Source organism: Herpailurus yagouaroundi, unplaced genomic scaffold, assembly GCF_014898765.1.
Source record: "Herpailurus yagouaroundi ecotype Mexico unplaced genomic scaffold, PumYag 161, whole genome shotgun sequence".
NCBI lineage: Eukaryota > Metazoa > Chordata > Mammalia > Carnivora > Felidae > Herpailurus > Herpailurus yagouaroundi.
In genome coordinates this window covers 7,097,699-7,115,563 of record NW_024412402.1, presented here as the reverse complement: position 1 = coordinate 7,115,563, position 17,865 = coordinate 7,097,699, and the positions used below count along the sequence as shown (strand labels likewise).

The window sequence follows — 17,865 nt, the reverse complement described above, 5'->3', positions numbered from 1 at the left end:
TATCAAGAAAGGATGCTGTATTTTGTCAAATATTTTCTCTGCATCTATTGAGAGGATCAAGGTTCTTGTCCTTTCTTTTACTGATGTGATGAATCACATTGGTTGTTTTGGAGATATTGAACCAGCCCTGCATCTCAGGTATAAATCCCACTTGGTCGTGGTGAATAATTTTTTTTTAATGTATTGTTGGATCCTGTTGGCTAATATCTTGAGGATTTTTGCATCCATGTTCATCAGGGAAATTGGCCTATAGTTCTCCTTTTTAGTGAGGCTTCTTTCTGGTTTTGGAATCAAGGTAATGCTGGCTTCATAGAAAGAGTTTGGAAGTTTTCCTTCTTTTTGTTTTTTTTGTGTTTTTTTTTGTTTGTTTGTTTTTTGTTTTTTGTTTTTTTGGAACAGCTTCAAGAGAATAGGTATTGACTCTTTCTTAAATGTTTGGTAAAATTCACCTGGAAAGCCATCTAGCCCTGGCGACTTGTTTTTTGGCAGATTTTTGATTACTATTTCGATTTCCTTACTGGTTATGGGTCTGTTCACATTTTCTGTTTCTTACTGTTTCACTTTTGGTAGTGTGTATGTTTCTAAGAATTTGTCCATTTCTTCCAGATTGCCCATTTTATTGGCATATAATAGCTGATAATATTCTTGTATTATTGTTTTTATTTCTGCTGTGTTGGTTGTGATCTCTCCTCTTTCATTCTTGATTTTATTTCTTTCGGCCCTTTCCTTTTTTGTTTTGATCCAACTGGCTAGTGGTTTATCAGTTTTGTTAATTCTTTCAAAGACCCGGCTTCTGGTTTCATTGATCTTTTCTACTGTTTTTTGGTTTTTTTTTTTTTTGTTTCAACAGCATTAATTTCTGCTCTAATCTTTATTATTTCCTGTCTTCTGCTGGTTTGGGGTTTTATTTGCTGTTCTTTTTCTGGCTCCTTAAAGCGTAAGGTTAGGTTGTGTATGTGAGATCTTTCTTCCTTCTTTAGGAAGGCCTGGATTGCTATATACTTTTCTCTTAGGACCGCCTTTGCTGCATCCCAATTGTGGTGTTACCATTTTCATTGATTTCCATGTATGTTTTAATTTCCTCTTTAACTTCTTGGGTAGCCCAATCATTCTTCAGTAGGATGTTCTTCAGTCTCCAAGTATTTGTTACCTTTCCAAATTTTTTCTTGTGGTTGATATCAAGTTTCATAGTGTTGTGGTCTGAAAATATGCACGGTATGATCTTGATCCTTTTATAGTTGTTGAGGGCTGATTTGTGTCCCAGTATATGGTCTATTCTGGAGAACATTCCATGTGCATTGGAGAAGAATGTATATTCTGCTGCTTTAGGATGAAATGTTCTGAATATATCTGTTAAGTCCATCTGGTCCAGTGTGTCATTCAAAGCCAGTTTCTTTGTTGATTTTTTGATTAGATGATATGTCCATTGTTGTGAGTGGGGTGTTGAAGTCTCCTACTATTATGGTACTATTATCAATGAGTTTCTTTACGTTTGTGATTAATTGGTTTATATATTTGGGTGCTTCACATTTGGGGCATAAATGTTTACAATTGTTAAGTCTTCTTGGTGGACAGACCCCTTGATTATGATATAATGCCCTTCTGCATCTCTTGATACAGTCTTTATTTTAAAGTCTAGATTGCCTGATATAAGTATGGCTATTCTGGCTTTCTTTTGTTGGCCATTAGCATGATAGCTGGTTCTCCATCCCCTTATTTTCAATCTGAAGTTGTCTTAGGTCTAAAGTGGTCTCTTGTGTACTGAATATAGACGGATCTTGTTTTCTTATCCATTCTGTTACCCTATGTCTTTTGATTGGAGCATTGAGTCCATTGATGTTTAGAGTAAGTACTGAAAGATATGAATTTATTGCCATTATGATGCTTATAGAGTTGGAATTTCTGGTGGTGTTCTTTGGTCCTTTCTAATCTTTGTTGCTTTTGGTATTTATTTATTTATTTATTTATTTATTTATTTATATATATAAATTTATATTTATATATTTTATTTTATTTTATTTTATTTAATACATATAAATATATATTTACTTAATATATATTTAATATAATTTGTTATTTATTATATTAATATTATTATATTTATATATTTTAATATATTTACATATATATGTATATATGTATATACATATGTATGTATACATATGTATATACATATTCTCCCCTCAGAGAGTCCCCCATAAAATTTCTTACAGGGCTGGTGTAGTGGTCACAAACTCCTTTAATTTTTGTTTGGGAAACTTTTTGTCTCTCCTTCTATTTTGAATGACAACCTTGCTGGATAAAGAATTCTTGGCTGCATATTTTTCTGATTCAGCATACTGAATATATCCTGCCACTCCTTTCTGGCCTGCCAAGTTTCTGTGGATAGGTTTGCTGCGCAAACCTTATCTCTCTTCCCTTTTAGGTTAGAGACTTTTTTTCCCTTGCTGCTTTCATGATTGTCTCCTCGCCTGAGTATTTTGTGAATTTGACTATGATATGCCTTGTTGATGGTCGGTTTTTGTTGAATCTAATGGGGGGTCCTTTGTGCTTCCTGGATTTTGATGTCTGTGTCTTTCCACAGGTTAGGAAAGTTTTCCTCTGTGATTTGCTCACATAACCCTTCTACTCCTATTTCTCTGTCTTCCTCTTCTGGGACCTCTATGATTCTGATGTTGTTCCTCTTTCATGAGTCACTGATTTCTCTAATTCTTAAATCGTGCTCTTTTGCCTTAATCTCCCTCCTGTTTTCTGCTTCATTATTCTCTGTAAGTTTGCTGATTCTAAATTATTGTGATTCTAAATTCTGGTTCAGACATCTTGCTTGTATCTATGTTGGTTAAATCCCTGGATGTTGTTTCTTCGTGCTCTTTCTTTTGTGGTGAATTCTTTCGTTTTGTCATTTTGAAGGGAGAAAAGGAATTAATGAGGTAGAAAAATCAAAAATTAAAAAATTAAAATTAAAAAAAATTAAAATTAAAAAATTAAACACACACTCACACAAGTTGAATAAATGATGCTAGTTCCTAGGTGTGTTTGGGTCCGGGTGTTAAAAGTGGTTTGACAGATTAGACAATAAAAAGGGGGGGAAGAAAAAAGAGAAATAGTTTGAGCATTTGAAAAAAATGAATACACGGAAGTAGACTAAAATGAGATGATGGGAGTAGAATAGAATTTGAAAAAATATAGACAAAAGTAAAGAATACAGTAGAAAAAAATTAAAGAAAAACATTTTTAATAAAAATAAATTTTTTTTCTTTTTCTGTATTTGAGAAAAAGGAGAAAAATGATTTTAAAAAATCGTTGGAAATTTGAAAAAGTGAATATACCATAGTAGACTAAAATAAAATGAAGGAAGTAAAACAGAATTTGCAAACATTTACATAAAAGCAAACAATGTAGTAAAAAAATTAAAAATATTTTTAATAGAAATTGAAAGTAAACAGGAAGTTTTTCTCTTTCTGTATTCAAGAAAAAGAAAAGACGTGTAAAAGAGAAAATAAAGAAAATTAAATAAATGGACCTGCTAACAGATTGAAGTAGGACTGAAATTATTTCATTTTTCCCCTAGAAGTCAGACTATGTAGCCCTTTATAGTCCATAAACTAAGCGGGCAGTGAGACTTGCATTCTTGAAGTTGGCCATTTGGGCTGGGCTCAGTGTAACAGCTATGCTCTCCACTAGATGGCGCTGCTATCCTACTGGGGTGGATTGTTGGGTGCTTGTATGTGCGTTTGCGCACGCGCAGGTGAAAATGGTGCCACCCAGCTACCCAGTCGGTTCTCCGGGATCAGCAATCGCACACCCGTCCTCAGCCTTGAGCTCTTGTCCACTCCCCGCTTCTTCACTCTCTCTCTCCCGAGTTTTGTCTCAGATGCAGCTGTTTTCTCTGGCCTCTTACTTCTGAAGGACTGTGGCTTTGATCTGTTCCCCCCACCCCCCCGTGGGAGGGTCTCACTGAGCAATGGCCGAATGAGCAATGGCTGAATATGGCTGCATCCGTGAACGCTTGCTGGACCCTGATGCTGCCAGTGCCCCAAGACTGTGGCCAGGTGCCCGTCCGCCCCAGAAAAAGTTCGTGAGACAGTGTAGCAGCAGCGTTTCAGGGATTATGGAAAATCACAACACACGTCTGGCACCAGGCTTCACCCACAATGACCTTGTTCCAGCACCCGGGAATGTGGCCATTTTCTGGGGTCTGCTGGGGTCAGGTGGCCTCAACAGTCTCTACCAAATGTCCTTCCAGCAGTGGAACTGCTTTTCCCCGTGTGGTCCGAGAACCTCCCAGACCCCACTCTGCTCCTGGGGATTTGCCCTTCCCACCAGAGCACCGCCAGGTATCGAGCTGTGGAGTTGCAGACTCTGCACTCCCCTTGTTTATAGTCTTAATGGAATTTAAATCCTCTCCTTTCTCCTTTGTCCCTTTTTAGTTTAGTCCCTATGGCTGTTTCCAATTTTCCACTTTCTCTCCAGCTGCTTTTGGGGAGGGTGCTTTTGCCGTTTCCCCCCCACCCAGTCTCCTTCCTCTTTCTGCTTGCAAAAGCACCTCCCTTCATGCTCCTTCTCACTTCCCACATTCAGCCCTCTGCGCCGCATACCTGCTGAATTCTGTGATTCAGGTTGTGAAGATTGTTGTGTTAATCCTCCAATCAATTTTCTAGGTGTGTAGGATGGTTTAGTGTTGGTCTGACTGTATTTCATTGACATGAGACACACAAAAAACTTCCATGCTGTTCCACCATCTTGGCTCCTCTCTCTTAGCACATTATTTTAAATCACCACTACCTCCCATCTAGATCAGTTAACAATCTCCTGTTATTTGACAGTTATTTATTAAGCACCTACTATGTGCCAGACACTGTTCTGGGCACTTGGGATATACCAATAAATAAATACAGAAAAAATGCTTGCTCTTATGCAGGTCACCTTTTATTAGGTGATGATGGACAATAGGTAATGAACATAATAAATCCATAAACTATGTAATACTTTGGAAAGTGAAAAGCATTATTGCAAAAAAACAGAGTAAGGATAATGCTAACATGCAAGTAAGGCTGTTTCTAGTGTTAAATAAAGAATATGACACTGTGGACAGACTTGAAGGAAGAGATTTAGCAATGTGAAAACCTGGAGGAAAAGAAGCCAGAGGAAACAGCCAGTCTAAGAATGTCTGGGATAGAGTAAGTGGGTTTTTGTTTCCTTTAATTGAGTCTGAAGCACTGTACTAAGGAGTTTGGACCCTGTCCTCTACAGGAAGAGCCACTGAAATTGGTTAGAGTAACATATCCAAATTTTCATTTTAGAAATATCATCTCAGATTCTTGAACACAAGATGATGTCCTATATTTCTGTATCCCTAATACTTAATTCAGTGCTAGACACAGTCTGTATTCAACAAATATTTGTTGAATAAATGATGAGAACAGGCTTGGACTGGAGACAGGGAAATTAATTAGAAGACTACTATTTCAATACCAAGGATAAGAAATGACAAAGTACTGAACTAAATCAAGACAATAGGGATAGAGAGAAAAAGGTTCAATTTGAGAGCTATTTAGGAGGTAGAATTTATGAGCTTTAGTGGCAGCTTGCTTGTGAAGAGAGTTTTGGTTTTGTTGACTAATGAGCTGTGGCAACATAGGAGAAATGGGAAGAAGAGCAGGGAATTTGTTTTCATTTGATTCTGTTTGTGCCAAGAAGGGTAGTAAGAGAGATAATAAATTCAGTATATATTTCTTTGGTACCAACACTAGTGGAAGACTGAGGTGAAGAAAACTGATGAGCAGCACATACTCAAGGGTGAGACACAGAGGAAGTCAGCTCTGGGGCTACATAGCAGAGATTCTCAAACTTTAGCAGGCATAAGAATCAGCAGGGGAGCTTGTTAATACTTAGTAATTTTAGGCTTAAGCCCAGAAATTTCTTTTCACTAGTACTGAAGCATGGCCCAGGAATCTGCATTTTGCACACACACAGAAACCCAGCTGCTGTTCCAGTGCATAGACTGTCGAGACCTCACTTTAATATTAGTAGTGGATAATGGGACCTGAGCAGGTGAATTAAGATGTGTAAGCGTGAAAGAGAAAAAGATTGAAGGAAAAATCTAGAGAGCACAGATACGATGGAGAGGACTCACAAACGGAAACAAACCTTCTGAGCTATAGTCTGAATGCTCTATTATTTCCCAGGTCACATCTTACCCATTGTGAGTCTTGAATTTACAACCCCAAGGTCAAAAGTCACATGCTCTACTGACTGAGCCAACCAGCCACCCCTTATGGTCCTTTTTGTTTGGATCTGGAAGTTTGTATTAGATAGAGGTAAGAAAGAACCTTTTAAAAGAAATTGTGTTCAAATTTAATGGCTTTAGTGGCTAAACTAAGGAGTTTTATCTCATTGGTGCCATCATCTGTGCAAGCCATTAGTGAAAATTTTTGACTGGGACAAGAGGATTATGAAAGCAGAAAGTTTGAAAGATCAATTTTGTACTATATACTTGCGAGAAAGAGAAAGTGTAAGCAAGATCAAAGACTGCAGAAAAGTAATTAAAAAAAACTAGCTGAACTATGCAAAACAAATAAGAAAACCCTTATGGAAAAATTAGACTAGGGCTGAAACAGAGATTTAACTTGACTGGAGTCTCAAAAGCCAATATCAGAAAGAATTTTTTGGAAAGCTGGTTGGTAGAGCCAAATACTAGAGTTGGCTGCAAATCCACTGTCAAAGGGACTGATCGTCTTTTCACATCTGTTTCTAAGATGACATGCTTTTAATTTTTAGATTTTTCCTTGGTAATCAAGGTGAGCTTTCAAAGGATATGACCATTCCTGAATTTTTGAAAAAGGAAACAATTGTGGTCTCTCTCTCTCTCTCTCTCTCTCTCTCTCTCTCTCGTTTCACTTTATTTTGTTTTTGGTGGTGACGATTTGGTTTTTGTTTTGGGTGAATTGTTTTTGCTTTGATACTTGGTAAAATTCTATCCAGGAAATAGAATAAATCAAGAAAAGGAAAAAAGCATTGAAAGCCCATCAGTAGATGGCTTTCAGTAGAAAGCCATTCTAAGTTTCTTTCTTGCTTGCCCTTGCCCTTCCTTTCTTTCTTCCTTCCTCCTTCCTTTCTTCCTTCTTATATGGTCTTCTGCAGCCAAATAAGTGACACAGAAAACTAACAAAAATATCAACATCAGCAGTAATTTATGAACTATGGCATTTATAAACCAAGTTAGTATCCTTTAAGAGAGGACAGGAGACATAATCACACATTAAGTCATACACACATGATACTGCTCTACATACATCCCTCAAAACTTTCCAGAAAAGGTTACTTATGTTCTATGCAGCTGCTATCTCCTGGGTCTTCAGAAAGCTCCCTTAAATGTTTTACTAGAAATCAGACACAGTGGTCCTTCCTAAAGCCAGGAAGTGAACTTGTTAAAGTACTCCTTTTCTTGACTCGGGTTAATTCTTCCATTTGGAATGACATAAGGGCTCTGAGCCTTTTCTCTCCTCAAGTACTTCGTGGCTATAGCAAAGTTTTAGCAATGGTTTACCCTAAGAAACACTCTTTCCTGGTGCCCTCCAATGCATCCTAGTGTCTAAATCTCAGATACACAAATATATGTATTACTTGGTGTTCTCTCTCCTTGATCTTCCCCTCCTCATGAAGCTTCATTTTATTTTTATTTTTCTTTCAAGTTTTTGTTTAAATTCTAGTTAACACATAATGTAATGTTAGTTTCAGGAGAAGAATTTAGTGATTCATCACTTACATATAACACCCGCTGTTCTTCACAAGCACTGTCCTTAATACCTGTCATCCATTTAGCCCATTTCCCCACCAACCTCCCCTCCAGCAACCGTCAGTTTATTCTCTATAGTTAAGAGTCTCTTAAGGTTTGTCTCCTTCTCTTTTTTTTCTCTTTCCCCTATGTTGATCTGTTTGGCTTGTTAAATTCTACATATGTGTGAAACCATATGGTATTTGTTTTTCTCTGACTTTCTTCACTTAGCATAATGCACCCTAGCTCCATCCACATCAATGCAAATGGCAAGATTTCATTCTCTTTATGGCTGAGCAATATTCCATTGTATATGTATATATGCCATATCATTATCCATCCATCGGTCAATGGAGACTTGGGCATTTCCATAGTTTGGCCATTGTTGATAATGCTGCTATAAACATCAGGGTGCATATGCCCCTTTGAATCAGTACTTCTGTGTCCCGTGGGTAAATACCTACTAGTGCAAATGCTGGGTTGTAGGGTAGTTATATTTTTAACTTTCTGAGGAACCTCCATACCATCTTCCAAACTGGCTGAGCCAGTTTGCATTCCCACCAACTGTGTGAGAAGGTTCCCCTTTCTCTACATCCTCACCAGCATCTGTTTTTTTTCCTGAGTTGTTCATTTTAGTCATTCTGACAGGTTTGAGGTGGTATCTCTTTGTTGTCTTGTTTTGTTTTTCCCTGATGATGAGCGTATTTTCATGTGTCTGTTAGCTATCTGGATGTCTTCTTTGGGAAAGTGTCTTTTGATGTATTCTGCCCATTTATTAACTGGATTATTTGTTTTTTAAGTGTTGAGTTTGATAAGTTATTCATAGATTCTTAGATGCTAATTCTTTTTTCGGGTCTGCCATTCATAAATATCTTCTTTTATTCTGTTGCCTTTTGTGTTGATTGTTCCTTTGCTTTGCAGAAGCTTTTTATCTTAACCAGGAAATTAAAGGAGAAATTAAAAAAACATAGAAACAAATGAAAATGAAAACACAGCAGTTCAAACCTTTGAGATGCAACAAAATCAGTCATAAGAGAGAAGTAGAGAGCGATACAGGCCTACCTCAAGAAGCAGGAAAAATCTCAAAACACAATCTAAGCTTGCACCTAAAGAAGCTAGAAAAAGAACAGCAGATGAAGACTGAAGCCACTAGAAGGGTAATAATAAAGATGAGAGCAGAAATAAATGCTACAGAACAACAACAACAAAAAACAGATCAATAAAACTAAGAATTGGTATTTTGAAAGAATTTATAAAATGTATAAACCCCTAGGCAGAGTTATCAAAAAGAAAAAAGAAAGGACCCAAATAAATTAAATCATAAATGAGAGAGATCACAACCAACACCACAGAAATACAAACAATTATAAAAGAATACTATGAAAAATTACATGCCAACCAATTAGGCAACCTGGAAGAAATGCATACATTTCTTGAAACTTCATTTTAAATTTCCTATTTGATTTTTAGGCAGCTTGTTTCCACCTCGGGTTTTAAATCTCTTCACGTTGAAGTAGTTGAGAAACATTGCCATAAGCGACAAGGGTATATTCTTTAGAAAAGGCCATTGTTAAGTGGCCAGAATTTTAGTTTATTTTTTAAACCTAGAATCCCAAAAGTATGTGACAAAGACCTAAATTACATAACTGTTTCTCAAACTTTTTTTTCCTGAGGTCCACAATAAGAAAACCCTATGAAACCTCATTTCAGAGCATATACAGAAAACACAAGTCTGTTAAAACAATGTTTATCCTAACCGCATGCAATGTATTATGATATTTTGTAGTTATTCTATTTGACTCCGTTCTGTTCCAGTTGTAAAGTATTTTCCATGCCCAAATAAAATAACTTTAGTATCCCCTTAAGGGTTGTAATGCACCATTTGAAAAGCACAGACTGACCAGCCTGTGGTTCTCCCTCCTGTCTGTGCTATTAAACCTAAAAATAAGAGTTGAAAAGTACCACATCTATGGATGCACATATTCTTTCAGAGGAATTACAACCATCCAGAGTTTCTTTGGTTCAAGCAGTCTTTATTTTCAGTGTTAGAGTTTCCCTCTAAGCTTCATTGGTCAAAAGCTGAAATGCCATTTATGGCCACAGTGTGCCACCTGGCATCACAAAACTCCCGTCCATGACCTGCCCCTGCTCACTCCACACAGCCAGGAGAAAGAAGCCAGGAGGGAGTTCTTCAGTGCGTTTTAGAGAATAGATCTAATTACAGCCTATTGCCACCTGTGGTTGAGGCCTTGCATATTTTTATACCAAGTGCATTTCCTTTAATAATGCCTTTGTTTTGCTATCATGAGGAAGTAGTCACTTCCACAGTAGCAGAAGTTTTTGAAAAACTGGGAAGAAGGAAAACAGAAGCCCTTGTCTATAGTTCCTGAACAACTGAGACTTGATTTGGCTGATTTCTCTCAATATTTGTAGTGCTTTTTTTCATAAGTTCTTTCTCTTGCTGTAAACAACTGCATATACTGATTTTTTTAATTTACATTTTAGTTAACATATAGTGCAATATTGGTTTCAGGAGTAGATTTTAGTGATATATCCCTTACATACAACACCCATTGCTCATCACAAGTGCTTTCCTTTTATCTCTCACCCATCTAGCCCATCTCCCACCCACCTCCCTCCATCAACCCTCAGTTTGTTCTGTGTATTAAGAGTCTCTTGTATTTGTTTCTCCCACCATTCTTCTCTCCCACCACTTCTCATATGATCATCTGTTTTGTTTCTTAAATTCCACATATGAGTGAAATCATAGGGCATTTGTCTTTCTCTGATTTATTTTGCTTAGCATAATACATCCTGGCTCCACCCATGTCACTTCATTTGGCAAGATTTCATTCTTTTTGATGGCTGAGTAATACTCGTGTGTGTGTGTGTGTGTGTGAGAGAGAGAGAGAGAGAGAGAGACAGACAGACAGACAGACAGACACACACTCTATGTAGAAAACCCAAAAGACTCCACCAAAAACTTGCTAGAACTAATACATGAATTCAGCAAAGTTGTAGGGTAGAAAATCAACATACAGAAATCTGTTGCATTTTTATACACTAATGAAGCAGCAGAAAAAGAAATCAATGAATCCCATTTGCAATTGCACCAAAAACAGTGAGATACCTACAAATGAACCTAACCAACAATGATTTAAGTTAAATCTCAGGTCATAAAAGGAAGAGCCATAGGTCTAAATCCCAGTACAACTTAGATCTGTGGCAGATCTAAAGGAGCAAACTCTGTGGACATGAGTATCCCTACCACTAAAGGTGGTACATGTTCACAGTACAGCCACCTACCAGATGACCTGTTACACCATACTACACCAGCCATGCTCAACTTGAATTGCTCTGCATGGGGATAGCTATATAGATAGAAATATGGAGAGAGGTATAAGAAGATATAGATAGATCCAATTATAGAGATATCGATATAGATATGTATATAGGTATACATGCATGTTTTTCATATATAGGGTCTATGTATATACATTTAATACTTGTTTGCCAATCTTTCCAGGCACATATCCATACAATCGTATGGATATCAGGACTGTGATCATAGCATGTTGGAGATTGGCTTAGAGATATGATAGATAATTTCTAAAGGAATTTATTGGGGAGTGGGGAAAGACAGTGCTCTGAGCTACTGGCATAATTACCATGATCACATAGAGAATACCACAGTAAACAGGCATTTGCTTTGCACCCCTAAAATAATTAGCTCATGTTGTTTTGTAATAGTGTTGAGCTGGTCAGGACAAACACTACCACCCTTAGTAACAAAGAGCCTGTGATGTGGAGAAACGCCACAAAACCGTTCTGAGCTCATAGTTCAGCAATTGAGTTGGGGCTGGAGCTCCAGGACCCTGACCTTTGTGGACCTGCACCCCACAGAAAGTAGGGTCTGGCTCCAAAATCCTTGAGACCAGATTGAGAGGAAGTAAACATGATGAAAGAGAGCTGAATTTTAGATGAAGTAACATAGTCCTGACTTGTGCTTCTCAAAGTTATTTTGCCTGATGGTGGAGGGAGTGAGGCCATATGTGTGGCAGGAAGGTTGTTAGAAAATGTACACAGTACGTTTTTTCACACTGTTAATTTTACTCAATTATTTTGCGTTAGGGGTAGGTGATTAAAGCTCTTTAATTGGTAAATAAACTTCAACCATAGGGAAAAATGCAACATATGCTTGGTTTTTAAGATAAAAGACCGCTAAAGAATTTTCATCTCTTAGCAGGATCTTTTATAGCAATATCCATAGGCCCCTGGAGATTAGAGTTTATTCTTCTTGACTTTTAGAATACATTTGTAGAGAAGTTTGAACTAGCCTCTAAGAAACTCTCCTGGCACACACTCAGAGAAACCACAAGAATGTGTGTGTACCCTTGTGGGAGAGGTTGCTCTGACCTCATGAACATCCAGTCTGGGGACAGTGGGGGAAGAAAACAAACATTTGTTCTAGGCAGAACATTAAGAACCCACTCCTGATATTTCCATCCGTTTGGAAGAACATTTGATAATTTTTTTTTAAGAAGGAACCCAAAATTCTCTACTTATTCCTGTTCCGGAAGGCCTGGCTTGGTCTAGTGCTGCTTGGACAGGACAGGTAAGCTTCTCTGATTCCGGAATTCAGTATTAGACCCCTGGCCTGTAGACATGCAACATTCTCCAACTTCACCTTTCTTATATATGACAGTGAATTTTGGGGCGTGGTTCTCCATTTTGAGAGAGAGTATGTGTTGTGAGTACACGCACAAGTGGGGGAGAAGTGGAGGAGGAGGGGGGGGTGGGAATCTCAAGCTGACAGCCACAGAGTCTGACAAAGGACTGGAACTCAACAACTGTGAGATCATGACCTGAGCCGAAATCAAGTGTTGAACCCTTGACCGACTAAGCTACCCAGGCAAACTTGCTTACTTTTTTCTAATTTCTAAACTCATTTAGAACTCAACGGAGAGGAAAGAATATATTTATTAGAACTCATTTGAAAACCCATGAATTTCCTCATTACTATGTGCCATCATCTGCACTTAAACTTTTTGTTCATCTTCTCATTGAACTGCTGTAAACTTGAAGACGTAGAAAGCATTATTTCCATTACATACACGGAAAAAGGGAGACTCAGAAAAGTAAAACAATTTGCTTGTACTCCTTCCTATAAGCCTGTGCCTAGGCCTATGTCTCCATGAAGGAGAGAGAAGTACAAACTGTGTCCCATAAACAAAATCTAGTCTTTGGCCTGTTTTATAAAAGTTTTTCTTGAAGGACCACCAGGCCCACTTATTGCCTTTTGTTGTGTCCTCCCTACAACAACAGAGTAGGGCACAGAGCTGAGGAGTTGTGACAGAGGTCATATGAACCCCAAGCCTAAAATACTTACTATCTGGCTCTTGACAGAAAAAGTTTGCTGATGACCCCTGGTCTAAACAATCTAATAATTGGTTGGATTCGTAAGAATAAAAAAGTGAGTGGGCAACAAGAAGAGAAGGTTGTGTTCAGCAGGTAGCATAGTCAAGTGGCAGAGAAATATGGCTGATGACAAGCTGTAACATGTGCCTATGGGTCTGATGATCTGAAGTGGTATGAAGAGGGAAGGTCACTGGGTTGAAGACAGATAAGAAGCTAGGAGGACTTACATGTCAGATGTGCCATCTTTGAGACTATTAAAAATTCCCAAAATGAGAATGGGGAGGAAGGTCATGAACTGCATACTAAACTCTATTAAAATATAAGAGAGATCTTGACAGAAGGCCAAGGAGGGTGGTGAGGGTGTTAGCAGGAGAGAATAACCCTCCATAACAGGAGGGATTCCATAAAGAGGGTGATATAGATGAAACCAAGAATGGTTTGCATTCCACATTCTATATTCAGTGTCCTCTAGCCTCAAAATGAACAGATGTTCCCTTAATTTGTTCCCAGTATGTCACACATTCCATTATTAGAGCATATATCCCACATAATTTTTTTGTTTTAACAACGTTGTTGAGCTAGAGTATATGTACCATAAAATTCACCCAGTGTAAGGTTCACTGACTCTTAATGAATGTACCTAGTTGTGAAACCATCACCAAAAAATTTTGGCACATTTCCTTTTGTACCCAGAAGATCCCTTGTGTCCATCTACAGTCCCTTCTCATTCCCACTTCCAGCCCCGGATAGATATCTGTTAACCTGCTATGAGTCTCTAGGTTTTATGGATGTTTCATATAAATGCAATCATTCAATATATGGTCTTTTATGACTTTTTTTCCCACTCAGCATAAAAGTTTTTATGAGGTTTTATTCGAATAGCAGCATGAATCAGTACTTTATTCCTTTATATTGCTGAACTGTAATCCATCGCATACATAGACCAAATTTTATTTATCCATTCATCAGTTGATGGATATTCAGGTTGTTTCCCCTTTGGCAATCTTGCTAATAATGCTGCCATGAACATTTATGTACATGTTTTTGTATAGAGGTATGATTTCATTTCTCTTGGGTATATATCCAAGGACTGGAATTTCTGGGCACATGGTAACTCTATGTTTAACATTTTGAGGAGCTGCTAGACAGTTTTCCAAAGCAATTGTGCCATTTTATACTCCCACCAGCAATGTATGAGGATCCCCATTTCTCCACATCCTCGCCAACACTTGCTATTGTCTTTTTATTTATAGCTATCTCCAACGTGATTTTTATTTGCGTTTCCCTAATGACTAATGATGCTGAGCATCTTTTCATGTGCTGATTGCCTTTTTGTGTATCATCTTTGGTGAAATGTCTATTCATCTCTTCTGTCCATTTTTAAAATTGGTTTGTGTTTTTATTGAGGTGTAAGAGTTCTTTATTCTAGTTACAAGTACCTAGTTGGATAGATGGGGGCAAATATTTTCTCCAATTTTGTGGGTTGTTTTATTTTTTCATAAAATAGGGAACGCTTCATGAATTTATATGTCATCTTTGTGCAAGGGCCATGCTAATCTTCTCTGTATCGTTCCAATTTTAGTATATTTGCTGCCGAAGCAACCACTGTTGTTTTATTTTTTAACGTTTATTTATTTTTTTGGGACAGAGAGAGACAGAGCATGAACGGGGAAGGGGCAGAGAGAGAGGGAGACACAGAATCGGAAACAGGCTCCAGGCTCCGAGCCATCCGCCCAGAGCCTGATGCGGGGCTCGAACTCACGGACCGCGAGATCGTGACCTGGCTGAAGTCGGCCGCTTAACCGACTGCGCCACCCAGGCGCCCCTGTTTTATTTTTTAAATGGTGTCCTTTGAACCACAAACGTTTTTTTTCTTGCAATGAAGAAGAATTTTTTTTTCTTTTGTTCCTTGTGTTTTGGTATCATAATTCAGAAGGCTTTGTCTAACCTAAGGTCACAAGTATTTCCTTGTATATTTTCTTTTTAGGAGTCTTGTAGTTTTCCCTGTATAATCATTTAGGTCTATGATCTATTTTGAGTGAATTACTACATATGAAGTCCAGCTTCATTCATTTGCTTATGGTTACAGAGTTGTCCCAGCATCATTTGTCAAATAGACTATTCAGACGATTATTTTCCTATTGAATTGTCTTGGCACCCACACCAAAAATCAAGTAATTATAAACGTAAGGGTTTATTTCTGGACTGTGAATTCCATTCCATTCATTTATAAGTCTATCCTCATGCCCGGACCACACAGGCTTGATTATTGTTACTTTGTAGAAGGTTTCAAACTGGGAAGTGTGAATTCTCTAATCTTATTTTTTCCCCCACGATTGTTTTGTCTATTACATGTACCTTGAATTTCCACATGAATTTTAGGAAGTAAAGTGCTACTTTCCAAGAAAAAAAAAACTGGGAATTTGTTAGAGATGGTGTTAAATCTTAAAGATCGATTTGGAGAGGATTGTCATCTTCACAGTGTTAAGTTCTCTGGTCCATGAATGAGGGATGACTTTGATATTTTTAAGGTCTTCTTTGATTTTTTTTTTAACTTTTTAATGTTTGCTTATTTTTCAGAGAGAGAGACATAGCACGAGCAGGGGAGGGGCAGAGAGAGAAAGAGAGGGAGACACAGAATTGGATGCAGTGTCCAGGCTCTGAGCTGTCAGCACAGAGCCTGTTGTGGGGCTCAAACCCATGAATCATGAGATCATGACCTGAGCTGAAGTCAGATGCTTAATTGACTGAGCCACCCAGGGACCCCAGGTCTTCTTAATTTCTTGCAACAATGTTTTTTAATATTCAGATTATAAGATTTCAATTATTTAATTTATTCTCAGATACTTGATTTTTTGCAACTATAAATAGAATTATTTTCTTAATTTAACTTTCAGATTGTTCATTGATAATTTATACAAATACAAGTGATTTTCATATTTTGATCTGCCCTGCAACCTTGTTGAATTCTTTTTTGTTGTCGTTGTTCTAATAATTTTTAGTGGATTGCTTGGGCATTTCTATACAGGGTATCATCATGTCACCTGCAAATAGAAATAATTTTACTTCTTCTTTTCCACCTGAATGCCTAATTTCTTCTTAATGCCTAATTGCCCTGCCTGGAATCTCCAGCACAATGTTGAGCAGCAGTGGCGAAAGCAGGCATCCTTGCCTTTATCTTGATCTTAGAGGAGGCGTTCAGTATTTCACTTAAGGTGTTTCAGTTAAGTATGATATTAGTTGTGGGTTTTTCATAGATGCCCCTTAGCAAGTGGAGGAAGTTCTATTAATGGTATGTTGAAGGTTTTAATCATGAAAAGCTGTTACATTTTGTCAGATGCCTTTTTGGTGTGTAGTGAGATGACCCTGTGGGATTTGCGCTTTATTCTATGGATAAGTTACATTACACTGATTTCCACATGTTAAACTCATATTGCATTCCTGGAATAAATCCTATGTGGTCATGGTGTATAATCCTTCTTAAAGTTAATGTGGTTTGTTAATATTTTATTGAGTATTTTGCATGTATATTCGTAAGAGATACTGGTCTACAGTTTTCTTGTAGTGTCTTTGTCTAGTTTTGAGATCAAATAATACAGGCTTCATAGAATGAGTTGGGAAGTGATCCCTCTTCTTCTATTTTTTAAAGGGGTTTATGAATAATTGGTATTAATTTTTTTAAGTGTTTAGTTGTATTCAGCAATAAGGTCATCTGGATCTGGGCTTTTCTTTCCAAGAAGTTTTAAAATTACCAATTCATTTTTTAAAATGTGTTGTAGGTCATTAACGTTTTCTTTCTTTTTTACTCAGTGTTGGTTGTTTGTCTCTTTAGGAATTTATCTACTTCATGTAAATTAGCTAATTTGTTAGCATACAGTTATTCATGGTACTTCCTTATAATCCTTTTTATTTCAGTAAAATTAACAGTGATTTATCCTTTTATTCTTGACTTTAGTAATTTTAGTCTTCAATTTTTTTCCTGTCCAGTCTAGATAAAGGTGTGTTAATTTTGTTGGTCTTTACAAAGGAACCCTTTTTTGGCTTTACTGATTGTTTTATTCTCTATTAATTTCTGCTCCAATCTTTCTATTTCCTTCCTTCTTCTTGCCTTGGGTTTAGTTTGCTCTTTTTCCACTTTCTTAAGATGGAGGTTAATTTATAATTCATTGATTTCTTTCTCAGAATATTCTAATTTTCCTTTTTGTTTCTTCTTTGGCACATTGATTATTCAGTAGTGTTTTACTTTCCACCTATTTGTGAATTTACCAAACCCATTGCCATTAGTAATGTCTAATTTCATTCAGTGTGGTTAGAGAACATGCTCTGCATTATTTCAACTTACATATAGAGAGAAGCTTCTTCTTTGGCATAGTACATGTTCTGTTCTGGAGAATATTCCACGTGTACTTGATAAAATTGTGTAGTCTTCTGAGCGAAGACTTGTATAGATGTTTATTAGGTCTAGTTCATTTATAATGTTAAAATATTAGATTTCCTTGATCTTCTGTTGGGTTCTAATATTTTTTGAATGTGAAATATTGAAGTGTCTAACTGTTCTCACTGACTTGTCTTATTTCTTCCTTCACTTAGTTTTGCTCCACTGGAGCAAACATTGTTAGATGCATATATTTTTTAAAATTGTTATATATCCCTGATTAATGCTTTTTATC

At 37.2% G+C, this 17,865-nt stretch overlaps 1 non-coding gene across 1 annotated transcript; it reads right to left on the bottom strand.

The window, feature by feature from the left end:
- Positions 1 to 14,694: 14,694 nt before the first annotated feature.
- LOC121035683 (U6 spliceosomal RNA) lies at positions 14,695 to 14,797 on the bottom strand. The gene has a single exon (XR_005793022.1). It is a non-coding gene; the product is annotated as a U6 spliceosomal RNA (small nuclear RNA).
- Positions 14,798 to 17,865: the final 3,068 nt, after the last annotated feature.